Source organism: Gorilla gorilla, chromosome 9 (assembly GCF_029281585.2).
Source record: "Gorilla gorilla gorilla isolate KB3781 chromosome 9, NHGRI_mGorGor1-v2.1_pri, whole genome shotgun sequence".
NCBI lineage: Eukaryota > Metazoa > Chordata > Mammalia > Primates > Hominidae > Gorilla > Gorilla gorilla.
This window is the reverse complement of record NC_073233.2, coordinates 17,288,516-17,306,894: the sequence shown is the minus strand read 5'-3', so window position 1 is coordinate 17,306,894 and position 18,379 is coordinate 17,288,516. Positions and strand designations below refer to the sequence as shown.

At 44.1% G+C, this 18,379-nt stretch overlaps 1 long non-coding RNA gene across 1 annotated transcript; it reads right to left on the bottom strand.

Annotated features, from left to right (window-relative positions):
* Window positions 1–308: 308 nt before the first annotated feature.
* Window positions 309–16,273, bottom strand: LOC129525363 (uncharacterized). Its single transcript, XR_008669635.2, has 2 exons — window positions 15,471–16,273; window positions 309–8,326 (listed from the first exon to the last, which is right to left on the bottom strand). It is a non-coding gene; the product is annotated as an uncharacterized lncRNA (long non-coding RNA).
* Between the last annotated feature and the right edge of the window lie 2,106 nt (window positions 16,274–18,379).

Here is an 18,379-nt window from a genome sequence, read left to right as displayed (position 1 = left end):
AAGACCAACCTAAGCAATACAGTGAGACCCTGTATCTACAAAAAATAAAATTAGCTGAGCATGGTGGTGTGCACCTGTAGTCCCAGCTACTTGGGAGGTTAAGATGGGAGGATCTCTTGAGCCCAGGAGGTCGAGGGTACAGTGAGCCATGATCATGCCACTGCACTTCAGCCTGGGCAACAGAGCCAGAGCCTATCTCACTTTAAAAAAAAAAAAGAGCTATGTTGTCTTAAACCACTAAATTGTGATTGTTACATCAGCAGCAGGAAAGAAATACAAATATATATAATTTTTATGATGGAAAAAACTTTATTTGGTTAAGACAGGCTTTATTTGGTTCAAAAGAGCATTAAAATATAATATGGGTTAATATTTGTGGTCCAGTATCACTTTGTCATTTAGGTGTCACAAGCTATAAAGTGCAACAGAGCTTAATATGTTTCTGATGAATGCCTCATTTTTTCACTTCCACTGTCAACACAGAAATGCCTCACTACAGAGCAACAAACATTAAATTTAGGTTAATTTGCTTAATGATGACATCTAGTGCACAAAAGTCTAAGATGCAAACAATAAGCAGCAGGAAGGAGAAGCTAAAAAGAAAAAAGGAGAAAGTTGACGAATCATAAATAAAACACCCCCTGAGTTGGGCAACTCTAGATTTAGGCAAATTCGACATTACACAAATGTTTCCAAAAGGCACATACTGCAAATTTAGAAAAATAGAAAGTTATAAGATAGGTAATGGGCAATAGAAATTCAAAACTACTATTATTATCTCCTTACTTCAATCCAGTCTCTTGTTCCATTCTAGACTCTTGGTTTGATTTCCAGTTGACAGTCTTGCCCCTGCTGCTTTGGTATGGGTGGTTCAAGTTGTCTGGAGTGTCTGGCTTTTGCCCTTCCAGCTTCCCCCCATCACACACACACACACAAACACATACACATTTAGCTCTGCTCCACCCATTTTCTCCATCCAGCACTGTTTCTGGCTTTATGGCTGCCCTAGCTCTCAAGACACAATCTCCAGTCTTGAGCTCTAGGAGATGATGGGGTGATGGCAGCATGAAGTAGGGGAGATGGGCAACCTTAGATAAGTAAGCAAAAATATCTTTGAAATAAGAATAGAAAAGAAAGCAGGAGGAAAAAGGGAGGGAGGAAAGGGAGAAGGAGAGGAAGAAAAGAGGGAAGGGAAGGGAAGAGAAAAGGAAAAAGAGGTATAAGAACTGCAGAACATAAAACAGTCACCAGTCACCATAGACAGAAAAGACTCAGAAAGCTATGGAAACCATCCAGTCACACATGAAATGTTTTAACAAATACTCATTTTAGGTAAATGGCTCATTAGCTGACTTGGCTTATGGGTGAACTCGTTTTAGTGAGCTGGCCTATTTTCCAAGGATGCTGTAGCATGGGCACATGTGTACACCACTTGGCAGGTTCGCTCCATCCTGAAAGTAGGGAAAAGGGCCTCCAGCCACCCTGGCTAGCTTGGAGGCAGTCTGCTCAGATCCCCTCATTATGTGGTTCTGTCTGCACTCATCAAGCAGCCTTCTCATAATAACTTGGCTTCCCGTGCAGATTTTCCTACCAGCAGGGAACAAGCTGACCTGTGAGCAGGAGTATTCTGGTCCCACTGGCAGTTATTCTGCATGGAAATTAATAAATCAGCATTCTCTTGGGAATTTGATTTGCATGTCCATTCTCCAGAGTCTAAAAAAAAAATTTACTGCACTAACAGAAAAAGTTGTTAGTGTGTTAGTTAAGGCCTTTTGGGTCAATGAAACCCACTCCATCTAGCATTAAAAAAATGTAAAAATTTATTATAAGATGGTAGCTGTATGCCGCAGAACTCAAGGGAAGAAAGGGCTGTTGGGACTGAAAACCAGAAACCAGAAAGCCATCAGGATTGAAACCTCTGCCTTCACTCTTGGTCTGTACTAGGAGAAACTGTTTCTCTACTCCAAATGTATGGGTTTTCCACACCAAGCAATATTTCAATTCTATATGGACACCAACTGCGTGCCCTAAAATTGAATTCAATTCTGACAGTAACTACCCAGAGTTATTGCAGACCCCACAGATTGGAGGCTCAGTCCCACAAGACTGCCCCTCATTTCAGACACCAATTGCAAGCAGTTGGTCCCCAGGTTATTTACACTTTGTTCAGACTTGGCCACAACCCCCTCCTCAGGTTTAATAACTTGCTATAATGGTTCACAGAATGCAGGGGAGAACTTTACTTATGCTTCCTGACTTATTATGAAAGACACAAATGAACAGCCAAGTGAAGAGGTACAGAGTAAGGGCCATCAGGGTCCAGAGTGAAGGAGCTTCTGCACCACTGGGGTTCGGGTGTGCCTCCCTCCTGGCGCATAGATGTGTTTACCAATCAGGAAGCTCTCCAACCCCATCATTGAGGGTCATTATGGAGGTTCCATTTCATAGTCATGATTGATTAAATCATTGGCCACTGGCGATGAACTCAATCTCCAGCCCTTCTCCTCTTCCCACAGGTCAGCAGGTGGAGCTGGAAGTTCCAATCTTCTAATCATGTGGCTGGTTCCTCTGGTAACCAGTCTGCACCCTCCAACAATCACCCCATTCACATAAACTCAAGTATGATTGCAAGAGGCATATTATAAATGACAAAAGAGGTTTCTCTCACACCTATCGTTCAGGAAATTCCAAGGATTTTAGAAGTTCCGCGCCAGGAACCGGGGACAAAAGCCAAATATTATAACAAAAGATACTCCTCTGACTCCCTACGCTCAAGAAGTTACAAGTGTTTTAGAAGCTCTGTGCCAGGAACCAGAGACAAAGACCAAATATATATTTTCTAATTATATTACAGCATTACCGTCTGCATCTCACACTCCTGCTGATGCTCTCCCCTCCCACTCTCAGGCTGCACGTACACTCCTTTCTGTTTCTCTCTTTACACCTCTCTCCCTCTCTCTCTTTCTCTCTCCAGATCAACTTTCTCTGCTTCTCAGGTATGCAGCTTCAGAAAGCTGCTTCTCACCCACCTCAGTCCCTGCACCCAAGATGAACATTTATGAATTCAAATTCTACAGTCTCACAAAGAAAATCTGATTGGCCCAATTTGGGTCAAGTGTCCAGCCCTGATCAAATTATCTGCAGCTGGTGGGGGAAGCTGGGAGTAGGAGGACAGAGTAGGCCCAGCTTCATAAAGTTGAAAACAATTTCCAGAAGAAGGAAGACTGTAGATAGAGTAAGCATCCCCAAAACCATCACAGGTCCACAAACTCTGAGAGTCAGAGGTGTTTCTGAATTCAGAAATTTTTTGGACTCTAGAACATGGTCTTGTGCCTCATATAACATCACACCCCAGTGGAGTCTAGGGCAGTTTCCCATAATCATATACACCAATCTTTTTGCAATGAAAACATGAATAGTTGTGCAAAATAGGAAATAAGCATTATGAATATTTTCACATGAGTTCATATCAGGTTTTGCCTCAAAAGGAGTTATAAAAATACTTTTGGCTTTTATTGTTTCTGGATTTCAAAGTTGCAGTTGAAGGATTTAGGCTGAGGACCAGACTGCAATGCTATCATGGTGCTTCTTCAAGAGGTTCCCCAGGTCTTTGCTCCTCTAAGTGTGGTCTCTGGATCAGCAGCATCAGCGTCACCTGGGGGCTTGTTAGAACTACTGAATCTCAGGACCCATCCCAGATATGCGGAATCAGAATCTGCATTTTTAAAAATGCCCAGGCACTTCATGTGCTTATTAAACTTTGCAAAACACTGCTCTAAGTGGCAGTCAACATTCCTAAGTCCCTGGTCTTTGTATTTGTACAGATGAACTGCAACACACATGTGTACAATCATCCCTTCTTATGAGTTTTTTGAAAATAGCTCCAACCATCATTTTTACACCAACAAAGAAGAAACCACCTTAACTTCAGATCTGTGCCATACCGCTCACCACCCAGCTCAACAGATACAGTCTCTCTAGCTACCACAAAGCATCATTTAACAAATTCTTCCTGTACTGGTATTTAAGCTTGCACACCTGGATAGGAGCTTCTTTTTATGAAACTATGTCTATCAGAGGACATTTATATAATCCTTCATTAAAATGGATCCAACAGGCCGGGCACAGTGGCTCACGCCTGTAATCACAGCACTTTGGGAGGCCGAGGCGGGTGGATTGCCTGAGGTCAGGATTTTGAGAGCAGCCTGGCCGACATGGTGAAACCCCATCTCTACCAAAAATACAAAAATTAGCTGGGCGTGGTGGTGTGCGCCTGTAATCCCAGCTACTCGGGAGGCTGAGGCAGGAGAATTGCTTGACCCCAGGAGGTGGAGGTTGCAGTGAGCTGAGATCGCACCACTGCACTCCAGCCTGGGTGACAAAAGTGAAACTCCACTTCAAAAAAAAAAAAAAAAAAAAAAGATCAAATAGGATATAAAGTGGCTGGGACTGTAACTAAGAAATTATTTAAGAAAGAGTGCAAGCAAGTGAAACACAGAGCAGTGGCCTCAGCATCAGGTCTTTTTGCCCTTTTCATAGAGAGTAGAATTTTTAAAAGGGCTAACAATATAAAGCCCCTACCCAGAATGTATTTACAATCCAGTGACAGTCTTTTGACTTCACACCTTTTACCTTGCACTCTGCTGTTTTGGAATTCATAAGGGCAATAAAAAAGGAGTAAGTAGATAGAGAGGGGTTTCTCAAATAACAGGTTTATTCATTGAATTTGCTTTCTTAAGTTCTTTGGGAATAGAAGAACACTTCAAAATCCCAAAGAAAATAAAGAAGTTATGAGCACAGAAGCACCTCTCAGACTATCATTGCTTACTGCCTGCTAGAAGCAGCAAGAAGAAAATAATTTAAAAAACAGCAGTGACACTGGCAGCTTTTAGGAAATCTCAGCCACCGTGGAGAAAACTTTAAGAATCTGCAAGAAGTAAGTGATTCTTCTTCAGCAAACTAACATCCGTAAGCAGAAGCTGACCAGGCAACAGCAGTCTGATGCACTTCATGGGATGCTCCTCTACCCAGAGTCCCCTGAGGCAGAGTGTGTTCTCACCCCACCACAGGGCCAGTCCACCCAGACTGCCCTCAAACCAGAGCTGCAGTGAGTTCCTCGTGCTAACACCCCATGACTCACATTTCTACCAGTCTTATCACCTAGAATGTCGGTTAGCTCTTCCTCTCACCTCTCCTCTGATCAGGACCCCCACCACCATCCCCCCCAGTACCCCCAACCATTTCACTTGAGCCTTTCGGAACCTAACTCCCCCTGCCCCCTCAATCTGTGAAGAATGTTCCCTCTGTTTTCTCCTTGAACTAGAAATAGTAACTTCCCTGCTATGGGTAGAACTTATCCCCTGCTAAACGTATGTTGAAGTCCTGACTCCAGTACCTTAGAATGTGACCTTATTTGGAAATAGGGCCATTGCTGATGTAATTAATTAAGATGAGGTGATACTGGAGCAGCATGGGTCTGTAATCCAATAAGACTGGGGTCCTTATAAGAGGGCCACATGACAAAACAGACCCAGGGAGAACGCCATGCAATAACACAGGCCGAGAGTAAGGTGATGCTTCCACAAGCCAAAGAACACTAAAGATTGCCAGCAAACCACCAGAAGCTAGGAAGAGGCAGAAGGATTTCGCTAAGTTTCACAGGAAGCATGATCCTGCCAGCACCTTTGTTATCGGTAGAGGGTCTTGACTGCAAGTTGTCCAGGTTCTTGGCATTTTGAACAAAGAATCGGACAAAACTCACAGCAAAGCAAGAAAAGAATGAAGCAATGAAAGAATGAAAGCAAGGATTTATTGAAAGTAAAAGTATACTCCACAGCGTGGGAGCGGCACCAGCCGGCTCATGGGCCCGGATACAGAATCTTCTCTGATCCAAATACCCCCTAGAGGTTTCCCATTGGCCACTTGGTGCTCACCTCATGTAAATGAAGTGGTGGCCCACAATCAGAGACTGAAGTGAAGTTACAAAGCCGCACTTCTATGCAAACGAAGACTCGGCCTGCAATCATTTTGATTGGTTGTGGACAGCAACCAATCAGAGGCTGGAGTGAAGTTACAAAGTTACACTCCAAAGCAAACAAAGTTACACTCGTATGCAAATTGAGGTACTTTCGATTTCCCATCTGCCACACAGAAAAGGTGGGGGTTTGCAAAGGGAATAGCCTCTGGTCCTTTTGTTACTTAGGCATGGAAAGTTCTAGGAAGTCTGCATGAATTTAGTTCTAGGAAGTCTGCATGAAATGGCCTTAGGTTCCCTGCCTTCAGACCTTCTTCTCCTGCTTCACCCTGATTTCTGACTTCTAGCCCCAAGAACTGTGAGACAATAAATTCCAGTTGTTTTAAGTCACCCAGTTTGTGGTGCTTGGTTGTGGCAGCCCTGGGAAATTAACATAGCTCCTGAAGACACTGGCCCTCCGCCAACCCTTGTTTGAGGAGCTGCCTTATGATCTTACTCCCCACATTCCTCAGACTCAGTGGCCACCAGTCCTCCTCACTGCCCAATTAAGTGAAAACATATGCTGGACCCCCACTCCACTCTCCCTTAATCCTTTGCTCCTTAAAGTTTACAGCATCTCCCCATTATCCTTCCACTTCGCTCGTATCTATCACTACCTGGCCGCCTCAAGTGATCTCAACATGGCCAAACCCAAACTCCTCATTTCTCCCGTCCCCAGACTCTCCATCAGCCCATTCCCGACCCAAACCTCTTTTCCTGCATTTCCTATCTCAATTACTAGCACCACCATCTGCCCTGTCCTTCAAAAAACCTGAAAGTCAACCTTAGCTCCTTCCCATTCCTTGCTCTCAAATCCAACCAAACACCAGCAAGGCCAGTTTTACCGCTTAAAGTATTCTTCACCCCACTACTCTTCTCCATGCCCGTGTCTTCACTCCTAGTTCTGGCTAACTCACCCAGAATTATTTCAGCAAGCTCTTAAGTGAACTGCCACATCTAATCTTATCTTCCTTAAGCCCATCCTTCACTATGCATCCAAAGTAACTCTAAGTTATGTCATTCCCCTACTTTATAATAAATAAAATAAAGATGTTTTTAAAAACCTCAATGCTCCCAATTCCCTATAACAGAGATTTCTAAGTGTGTACAAGTTTCAGGCATATCTGTATCCCCCTAAAATTACCTGTTAAATGTTGAGTGTATGTTAATTTTGGTAGGAAGAAGGACCATAGCTTCTATTAGTTTTTCAGAGAAATCTATGATCCTATAAGGATTAATCTTCTGGTAAATCCAAACCATTTCTAGTTTCCCGTGCCTTGTTTGTGCTTATAACATTTCCTCTGCTGAGATTTCTTTTGCAAATTCACTGTATTAAATGTCTTCCATGTACTAGACCATGTGGTGGGGTGGTAGGGATACCACAATGAACAGACCAACAGAGCTCTTCTCCCCACTTGGCATCTGGCCCATCCTTCAAGTCTTAGCTCAAGTCTCAGCTCCTCCAGGAAGGCTGAGTTATACCCTTCAACTTTGAACCTTTGACACCTAGTAATTATTTCTACCATTTTATAATAAAAGTATCTGTTTATGTGTCTTCTTCCCTAGTATAAGCATCATGTAGGTCCAGGCTAACTGTGTATTCTCAAAGCCTAATACAGCTCCTGGTTCACAATAAGGGTTCAATAAACATTGGTTGAAAAAAAGAAAAAGTGCAAGATTGTTCCCCCCGCCCTCCCCATGAAATGGAAACAGCTGGTTTATTCCCTACTGAATTCATAAGACTACTGGGAACGTCGTAACAGGATAGAGCCTATTATAAGATTCTATTCAGAATTAAGAGGAAATTCATACTTAGATAATTTATCCTTCTACAAATCACTGAGATCTGAGTCAACAGAAAAATGTTAAGGATGATGGCCCTGCTAGTAACTGTGAGTAGCTGCAAAATGAGCTTTCTCCTTGTGACCTGGTGTTGAAAAAGGACCAAAGTCCCATGTTTCCATGGGGTGCATCTGGAATGCAATCCGGGATTCTTCAGAACGTGTCCCTCCAGTTCTGTGGAGCAAGACCTTTGGGGGCATGACCGTTGTTTCCTCTTACTTCTCATGTGCTTCAGAAGCTTCATATCCTACAGCAGGTGGCAATGTTCTTTAGTGGTGTGGCGCATAAGGCTGAAAACATTTGTCAGGATGCTTTTCCTTTGTGCATTTCCTGGCATTCCATTTCTCCCCGGTGACAGCTGTGCATCACCTCAGAGAAGATTAGGGTTGGTGTAGCTGGATTACAGAGAAAGACTCAGTGCTCGGTTTTTGACTTTCAAAATGGGTTTGTGAAATAGTTCAGTAGTAATAGCTGTGGGGAAAAAAAAAAGCAATTTTCCAAATAAGCTTTTTTGAGAGAAAAGAGGAGAAAGAGAACATACTGAAATTCAAAAGGCAAACCCTGAAGGGACTAAGGCAGGACATTTGTTCATTTAAAAAAACGAGCATCCTCTACTAAAATTATTAACCAAATCTAGTCAAGCTTTTAAAATTAATTTCCAGTTTCCAGAACATACAAGGGCTACATATGTATTTTTTAAGTTAAATGATACCACAGAGAAATGGTCAGACAAATCAGAAGGTGAGACATTCTGCATTACAACTGCCCTGACTCCTGATGATATAATTTTTAAAAACATAAATGGGATTGTTTTAGAATAAAAGAGAGTAAAAATCATACTACTAAATGCAATGCAGGAACTCTGATTAAATTCTGGTTCTAAAGTACCAATTTAAAAATTCATGTTGGGGACAGTTGGGGAAATATGAATATACAATTTAAATTAGATGATGTTAGCCAATTACTATTAATTTTCTTAGGTGTGATAATAGTATTGTCATTATGTAAAAGAAGGTTGTATTCCTAAGAGATGCATGTTAAATACTGAAGTGTTTATTAATGAAAAGTCTACAATTACTTTGAAGTGGTTCGTATATATTCTATTAAAGTAAACATGACAAAATGTTAACAATTGTTTAATCAAGATTAAGTGAATATGAGTGCCATGGTTCTGTTCTTTCCATTTTTCTGTATTCTTGAAGATGTCTATAATACATAGTTTTTAAAATAGCTTGAAGCCAAGCTTGGTGGCATGTACCTGTAGTCCCAGCTATTCGGGAGCCTGAGGCAGGGGGACCACTTAAGCCCAGGCTCAAGGCGATAGTGAATTATGATTGCACCACTGCACTTCAGGCTAGGTGACAGAGCAAGACCCCATCTCAAATTAAAATATTAAATAATAATAAAATAAAAATTAAAAATAGCTTCAAAAGAGAAGAGATGAAGATCAAAAGTAATCTCAAAGGTGAGTATTGGAGTTGCCATGAGTGACAGAGCAGGGGCATGAGGAGGGAAGTCAGTAGAGCCTCCAGGACTAGAGTGGCATGTGACGATGAGAGTCAGATTCAAGAGATTGCCCCACCTGGGCCCAGGTGAGCGTGGTCCGTAGGTAGCACCAGGGTACCACATGAGAGAACATCCAGTGCCCAGAATTCAACCAACACTTACTACCTGGGCTGATGAGTCCTTTGCTGCACTCGTTGTCCCCGAGTGAGGACATCCCACCAACAGCTGCCTCTGGGTAGCCATATATGGTCCAGCAGGACCAATGCCCATCCATGCTTCAAAATTTTCTTAGCCCAAGAGATCCACGCTATGAGAAAAACCCAGATTTTGATGGCTTGAGACACTTGTAAGTCCCACCAAAGGAAGGATGGGGAGCTACCTAGCATCCTACCCTCCACTGCCTGTACTTGGATAAAATCAAATGAAACCACTTTGAGAATTTTCCTAGAGTCAATAGTAGTTAAGACCCAGTCACATGACATATAGAAATAAACACCTTTCTGAAGAAAACTAGCATAGAAGTGGCTCAAGAAACTTGTCACTTCCAAGCAAACTCCTCTTTGGTTCCCAAAAGTCTGGGACAACAATAAAAGAAGCTCTGGAAGAAGCAGAAACCACTGAGAGTGCAGCCACTCTAAAGTAGACGTTGATTAGACAAACTTCCACACAGATAAGTCATATTTCATCAATTTCAAGGCTCCCTTGCCTCCTCTTTTCTCAGTGTTTTTTTATTTTCTGAAAATGTGACCAAGTCCAAAAAACAGACTGTAATAATGACGGTTTCATCTATTCTCAAAGTCCCTCATGAGTGTCATCATCTAGCCAAAAGTAAGAGGTCTGTCGTTCCTACATATTGGCAATTAGTAGCTCTGCTTGGAGCAAACATTATAAATTAAATGAGATTAATGAATTGATCATTGTGAGACTAAACTGCATAATAATTGTGTTATTAACAAATCAAAACATACCTAACCCAAAGGTTGCTGCCCCTCACCAGCCAATAGGTACAATTAGGCTTGTGTTCACATTATCATCTGAATCTCATTGGCTTAGCACCCCATCCAGTCAGGCAAGAATTACAGTCTCTGGCCGGGCGCGGTGGCTCACGCTTGTAATCCCAGCACTTTGGGAGGCCAAGGGGGCGGATCACGATGTCAGGAGATCGAGACCACGGTGAAACCCCGTCTCTACTAAAAATACAAAAAATTAGCCGGACGTGGTGGCGGGCGCCTGTAGTCCCAACTACTCGGGGGGCTGAGGCAGGAGAATGGCGTGAACCCGGGAGGCGGAGCTTGCAGTGAGCCGACATCGCGTCACTGCACTCCAGCCTGGGTGACAGAGCAAGACTCCGTCTCAAAAAAAAAAAAAAAAAAAAAGAATTACAGTCTCTGACGAAGTTCCTCCCCAAGACCTTCCAGAAGTCCCTGAGTGGGACCTTACCTATGAACCCAAATCAGCTCAGGCCCCCCCATGCTGCTGGCCTGTATCCGTACAAACCAGAGCTGCTAACGCACCTTCTGCTAGCCTGAGATCTGGGGGTCCTGCTGCTATACACCATCACTGTGACATAGAAGCCCACCACTGTCACTGCACTGCCTCTGCTGAGCTGGATGGAGACCCTCTTCGCAACACCAATGACTGAACCACTGATGTTCATGACGGAGTTACTCAGCTCCCCAGTCACTGCCAATGGGAAGAGAAGAATGTTTGACTTTTCACAAGCCATAGCAGGAGTCCTGCTATAATTTCCCTTCCCTCTTCCCCTTCCTTTCCTTTGGGCCCCAAACCATCACAGAGTTTACTTAAACAGGTGTTCGGATTTTTACACCTGGCCCTTGCTTCCAGGGTGCTCGGGGGTCTTGATGCCACTCCTCTTTGGTGCCCAGGACCCACTACCAGGTCTGGACCACCATGCCAGCCTACTTTCTCCCTTTCAGTGACTTTTCCCTCAAGGAGCCAAATCACCTTCCTGAAACCTGGTTCTGTCAGACCCCCCCGAACTATCAGCTTCTTCTTTCTTTTTTTTTTCTGAGACAGAGCAAGCTCTGTTGCCCAGGCTGGAGTACAGTGGCACAATCTCAGCTCACTGCAACCTCTGCCTCCCTGGTTCAAGCAATTCTTCTGCCTCAGCCTCCCGAGTAACTAGGATTACAGGTGTGCTCCACCACACCCAGCTAATTTTTGTATTTTTAGTACAGACAGGGTTTCACCATGTTGGCCAGGCTGATCTCAAACTCCTGACCTCGTGATCCACCCGTCTCAACCTCCCAAGGTGTTGCAATTACAGGCGTGAGCCACTTCGCCCAGCTACTATCAGCTTCTTAAGCGTTCTTGCTCAGGACTTCTTTGGTCTTAAGTAAATCATCAGATATATGGCTAAGAAAATTTTGAAGCATGGATGGGCATTGGTCCTGCTGGACCAGCTAAATGCATGGGAGGAAGGGTGTTGCCCAAATCTGCATATCAGATGAAGTCTCACTCAGCTGCCCAGCTGAGACCTCTACAGTCACACCACCCTGAACACGCCTGATCTCGTCTGATTCCCCAGATACAGATACACAATACATTTTATTTTTTATTTAAGGAAGTTACTTTACAGCTATAAGCAGCACCTAAAACAAAGAAGTGTATGTATCCACTCAGCTTCCCCCTTTATAGCAGTTTCTGAGATACAATATCATTTTTTCTATCTACTGTTGAAAAGTTTCTGAAGACTTTCTCTGAGAAGAAGCAGGCATGAATGATCCTTGGAGACACTGTGCTAAGTGAAATGGGCCAGACACAAAGGGACAAACATTGTATGGTTCCACTTATACGATGTACCTAAAGTGGTTAAATTCTTAGAGACAGAAAATAGAATGGTGGTTGCCAAGGGCTGGAGGAAGGAGGAAATGGGGAGTTGTCGTTTAATGGATAGAATTTCAGTTTTGCAAGATGAACATGTTCTGGAGATGGATAGTGGTGATAACTGCACAACAGCGTAAATGTACTTAATGCCACTAAAGTATACACTTAAAAATGGTTAAATATGATCCAGTGGTCACACTACTTGGCATGTAACCAAAGGAAGGGAAATCAGTATATTAAAGAGACATCTGCACCCCCGTGTTTCTAGCAGCACCACTCACATTAGCCGAGATATGAAATCAATTTAGGTGTCCAATAACAGATGAATGGATTTTTGAATGGTGGCACATATACACAGTGGAATACTACTCAGCCATAAAAAGAATGAATTCCTGTCATTCGCAGCAACATGGATGGAAGTGGAGGACATTATGTTAAGTGAAATAAGCCAGGAAGAGAAAGTTCAATACCACATATTCTCACTCACATGTGGAAGCTAAAAATAAAAAAAAAGAAAGTTGATATTAGAAGTAAAAAGCAGGCCGGGCACAGTGGCTCACGCCTGTAATCCCAGCACGTTGGGAGGCCAAGGTGGGTGGATCACGAGGTCAGAAGATAGAGACCATCCTGACCATCCTGGCTAACACAGTGAAACCCCGTCTCTACTAAAAATACAAAAACAATATTAGCCGGGCGTGGTGGCGGGTGCCTGTAGTCCCAGCTACTCAGGAGGCTGAGGCAGGAGAATGGCGTGAACCTGGGAGGCGGAGCTTGCAGTGAGCCGAGATCCTGCCACTGCACTCCAGCCTGGGTGACAGAGGGAGACTCTGTCTCAAAAAAAAAAAAAAAAAAAAAAAAGAAGTAAAAAGTAGAACAGAGGATACTAGAAGCTGGGAAGGGTAGTGTGGGGAGGGGCAGGGGAAAATTTGTTAAAGATACAGAATGAAAGCTAGATAGGAGGAATATGTTGTAGTGTTCTATAGCATTGTAGAAGGACTATAGTTCATAATAAGAGAGAGACTCAAATAGCTAGAAGGATATGGAATGTTCCCAACACAAAGAAATGATAAATGTTTGAGGTGGACGTCTATGCCAGTTACCCTGATCTGATCACTATATATTAGATGTATCAAAACATCACTATGTACCCCATAAATATGTACAATTATGTGTCAATTTTAAAAATACAATTTTTAAAAGTATTTTGAAATAAAAAAATTGTAATGTTTTAATGCTAAGTTTTATATTCTTATATGTTACTACTATGAAATGAATAAATAAATAATAAAAGAACATATGGACGACCCTGAAAAAAAAAAAAAAGAAGTAGCAGAAGCAGACGCAGAGGTGTTATGAGTGGAGCTGGGGGTTAGGTCAGCCTCAGAAAGCCAGAGAGAAGGGATTTGCCTGGAATACTGAAGAAGCTCTAGCCACAGATGAGGCTAAGTTGAGTGTGAAGAAGGCTGAAGAAAAGAAAAGGATTTTTTTTGTTTTGTTTTTGGCGTGGCACATAGTAATAATTATCGCTCACAAGAATGTAGCATGTTAGTTTTCAAAACACTTCCAAGAGTGATCTAACTTGCTGTCGTGACAAGCAACCCCAAGTGAAGGGCAGGGGCTCAGAAAACCAGGGCCACTGAATGGGGAAAGCCATTCCTTCCCAGTGCAAGCTCATAGCCTCCACGGGGAACTGACAGTCCATGTTGTCAGTAATGAAACCGCAGCTCAGAGAGGTGGACTGACTTGCCCCAAATCCCAGAGCTACTAACTAGCAGAGACTTGATCCTAAGTCTCTCAACTTCCAACCCACTGCTCTTTCCACAACCAGGTATGAATTAAAACAGAATGAAACTGAAAAAGTTAAACATAATTCTCGACTGCGTCGAAGAAAGAAAGGATCCCTATTGTACGTTAAAACTCAAAAGACAGAAGTATATAATTTGGGGATATATTTTAAACTTTACACAATCCTCCCACCGCTAGCTCTGAGTAGGAAAAAGGGTAAAAACAGAATCTGGGGTGAGAAGTCATCTGACTCATCCATGATGTGGTGAAGAATCTGTAAGCAAACACCCTGCATTTATTTCAAGTACTGTGTCTCATTCTGCCAGCCCTGGCAGCCGGCCCACTGCTTGTGCTTCAGGGGCCCTCCTTTGGAGACGTGCTCAGAGCCCTATTTTAGGAGGACAGAAGTGGCCTAAAACATGTGGCCATTAAGCTAGAATTTTAAAGGACACACACACACACACACACACGGACACAGCAAGCTATCTGGTAAGCTGGTGGTTAAGAATCCGAATGTGTGCTCAAGGCCCCTCTGACACAGGCAGCCTTATCCACAGAACTTCATCCCTGTGTTTTGGCCTGTTCCAGGAAAAGCCAGCAAAGTTGCCTGCAAGAGAGAGCACGTGGCCTGAGGGGTGAACCAGGGACAGCCTCTGAAGAGCCAAGGATTTATCTGAACAGCCAAATGTCCACTGACAGACAGGTCTGTGTGTGCTAGAGAAACTTGTTCCACGGCTCAGATGAAAAACGTATTGCGGAATTCACCCACAAGGGGAAGTGAGTTAATGACTGGGGCGTTTCACCTTCTGCCTAGATGCGTCATAAAATCAACTTGTAAAGCCTGGCTCAGAAAATACATTTACTCTCCCAGATGTGGTTCCATATAGGGCTATGAAACATTTCAAAGAGTGATCGCTCACAGAGGAGTGCGTTCTTAGGCTTTCTCTGTGCTGGGAGTGGGGCCAGTGGCCTGAGCCTGACAGCCCATCCAGGCTGTGGTCAAATTTGCTGACAAGCAGCCCAAATCTGCCCAGAGCATCTGCTCACATCTGGGATTGTGACTCATCTGCCTCTGTCTCCCCCAGCACTATTCACTCACTCCTGCAGGCCTGAGCATGTAAGCCCCATGGTGCCCAGGCCCCAGCGCCCAGACTTGTCCCTCCACCCAAGCACCCATCACGGCTTGTCCTTATCTCCAACACTGCCTGCCCCTCCCATTTAGACTTGGTCTGCTTTCCCAGCTCCAGGTTCAGGGCAAACCATGCTTAGACCTTCTTGGACTCAGCCTGAGCTATCATAAGAGGTTCCCAGGCTAAAACAGATGCACAGTCTCCTGCACAGTGGTGTCTGTTCTGGCCCTTTAAATTTAGCAGATCCACACTCCCACCATGCCCAGCTGGCCCACCAGAGTGAGCCACAGGCAACACATGTTCTAAACCAACCCTGTTTACCCTGGACCTACTATTTTTGCACTCACCTCCCTGGTTCTCAGATTCCTGGCTCCTGTTCCCAGCTGCCATAGCTCCTTTGGCCCCTTCACTTTGGTGACCCTTTAGGCTTCCCTTTTTAGACCACAGCTGTCACATGTTTCTGACTCAACTTGCTTCTGCCATGCCAGCGTCACCCCTGGTCTCAGGTGAGTACCCCATGATTCAGCCCCAGACCCTGAACACCGCCTCCCCTGAGATCACTCCCAGAAGAGGCGGAGGGTGAGGGATTTGTTCCTGGGGTCCCTGCCTGGCTTCTCACCTTCAGCCTTGCGTTGTCTTTCAATTCCAGCAGCTGGACTTCCCTGGTCATGCACCCGGGCATTGGCCTCAACTTAGGTCCTGATCCTCGGAGTCCCTCACTCACCTGAGACAGCTCTGTCCCGAACTCAGTTTCTGATTTCATGCTGGCCTTGCCCCAGTTACACCAACCCCCCCGCCCTCACTATCTCATTGAGGTCAGAGTGGAGGAGGCTCTCAGGCTTCTGAAGGGAGGGGGGCAACACTGCCTCAAATGGAGCCCTGATGCGGCTCAGAGCCTGTGGGGAGTCTCACAGCTACCTGGGAATCTTTCTGTCCCTGGGGACAGCACAAGTCAAGGCACTTGAGGACTCTCAGTTGTGTGTAGGGAAGAGGATGCTGCTCCAAATAGTGCAGACAAGCATTCAGTTCTAAAACCTCAGAGCTCAGAGCAGCTGAAGAGCAGAGGCAGCCCTCTGGTCCCACATGGCTCACATTCTTTTCCTTGTCCGCCTGACTCCATGTGTGACTTTAGCAACATGTCTGTCAAGGATGTTCTACCTCCAGCCCCTGCACCAGCGAACAAATAAGTCCTCCCAAGGCTCCCCATTCCTGATGTCTCCATTCCCTCCACTCCAGAAGGAGCAGAAACAAGGGCCTGCTCCCCTCGTCCTCCTCTCCAGCCCTCATCACTCCCTTCCCTGGGGGCCAAGGCACTCAAAAACCATCTTCCCCTAAAGGCTCAGGGACTCACTTGGTTTTCTTTCCCAGAAGCCCTCAAGATAGTAGCTTTGCTTAATGAGAATGCCCCATGGTGAAATGGTGAGGACCAAGACTCCGGTGCCTGGTCCACAGGGGAATTCCAGCTCTGCCTCGTGCTAGTGATGTGACCCTAGACATGTGATGGAACTTCTCTATAGCGTTTCCTCATCTCTGAGGTTGGAAAACTAATGGTCCCCACCCCACTGCATTGCTGTGAGCCATATACACATGAATTAGTGTAAAAATGGTGCCTCCACGTAATAAGCGCCGTGATGCACAAGCTCTCATTTATTGATTTTTCACTGTATGTCAGGCCTTACTCTAAATACCTTACATCCAATAATTCGTTTTTCCTAAGCAAAGTGAAATACAGACAGAAGGATCATTTTATAATTCTAATTTAAATTATCATTAATATTTATTGCACAAGTTCCATCAACAGGAGTTGAAATGCATTGTTGAAATTCATCACAAAATTTGCTACTTTAAAGAATCAAACTGTTTTTACTTTTTTTTCTTGTGCTCTCTCTCCTGGCCTTGTAAGGTTTATGCATAATAAATATTCATATCTGGTCAAAAAATAAACTAAGTTGTAAAAGGTTAGAGAATTTCCCTATCTGAATACGCAAACCCAGTGTGTAAAGATGACAAAAATAAACCACCCAGGGGACAGAAACTCCCAGTAGTGCCCCTCCTATGGATACAGGCCTGTATCATAGTATGATATAGTACAGGCATAATTCTGTATGTATCTTTTTTTTTTTTTAGAAACAGGTTCTCACTGTGTCACCCAAGCTGGAGTGCAGTGGCCCTATCAAAGGTCACTGCTCACTGCAGCCTCAAACTCCTGTCAAGTGATCCTGTCACCCAGCCTCCTGAATAGCTAGGACTACAGGCATGCACCATCACGCTCAGCTAATTTTTAAATTTTTTTGTAGAGATGGGGTCTTGCTATGTTGCCCAGGCTAGTCTCAAATTCCTGGCCTCAGGCAATCCTCTCATCCTGGTCTTTCAAAGTCCTGGAATTACAGGAGTGAGCCACCATACCCTGCCCTGTATCTTTTGACTTAACATTAAATCATAAACAGTTTCCATGTTGCTGTATAGCCTTTGAAAGTATCATTTCAATGACTGTAGAGTAACTCATTTAGTTGAATTACTATAATTGAACTGACATCATTATTGAATAATGGTAGGGTTTTTCTGCTATTACAAATGATTATGTAGTAAACTCTTAGCAGAAATTACATTTTTTTCTTTCAGGTGATTTCTTAGGCTAATTCTCAGAGATGGGATTATTGGGCCAAAAAAGCAAACTATGGCTTTCCGAAGCTCTCATTGTTCCCATTATGTCATGCATCCCTGAGATGCAGTCAGCAGAGGATTCCATTTGAGGGACTAAACACTCCCGGGGAAAGCAGGAAGAAGGAGACGGGAACTAACATTTGCTATTGAGCGCCAGGCATCGTCCTACAGGCTTCGAAGTGAACCTTGGATGTGCTGCTGATCTGACCTGCCCAGATTTGTCATCATTGTTATTGTCTTGGCGGCTTATGAAGACGTTCACCCAGCAGGACTTCAGAAGCTTTGTTCACTCGATCTCATTTAATCCTCACAATAGTTCCCTAAGGAAGATATTAGTATCCCCATTTTACAAAGCAGGAAACGGGAACCTGGGGAGATTAAGCGAAGGCCTCACAGATCATGAATAGAAGAGGCTGGAAACCTAGTCTGGTTCAAGGGTGTGCTCTTTCTGCTCTGCCATGCTGTGCTTCAGCCCTTCCCCACTCCCAGCCCCGTGTGCATGCAGATAGGGATTTTCACTCTTTGCCCTGTATGAAAGGAGGGAAGGTAAGACACATGAGCCTAGGGGGAAGGTCCATCTGCAGGACTACCC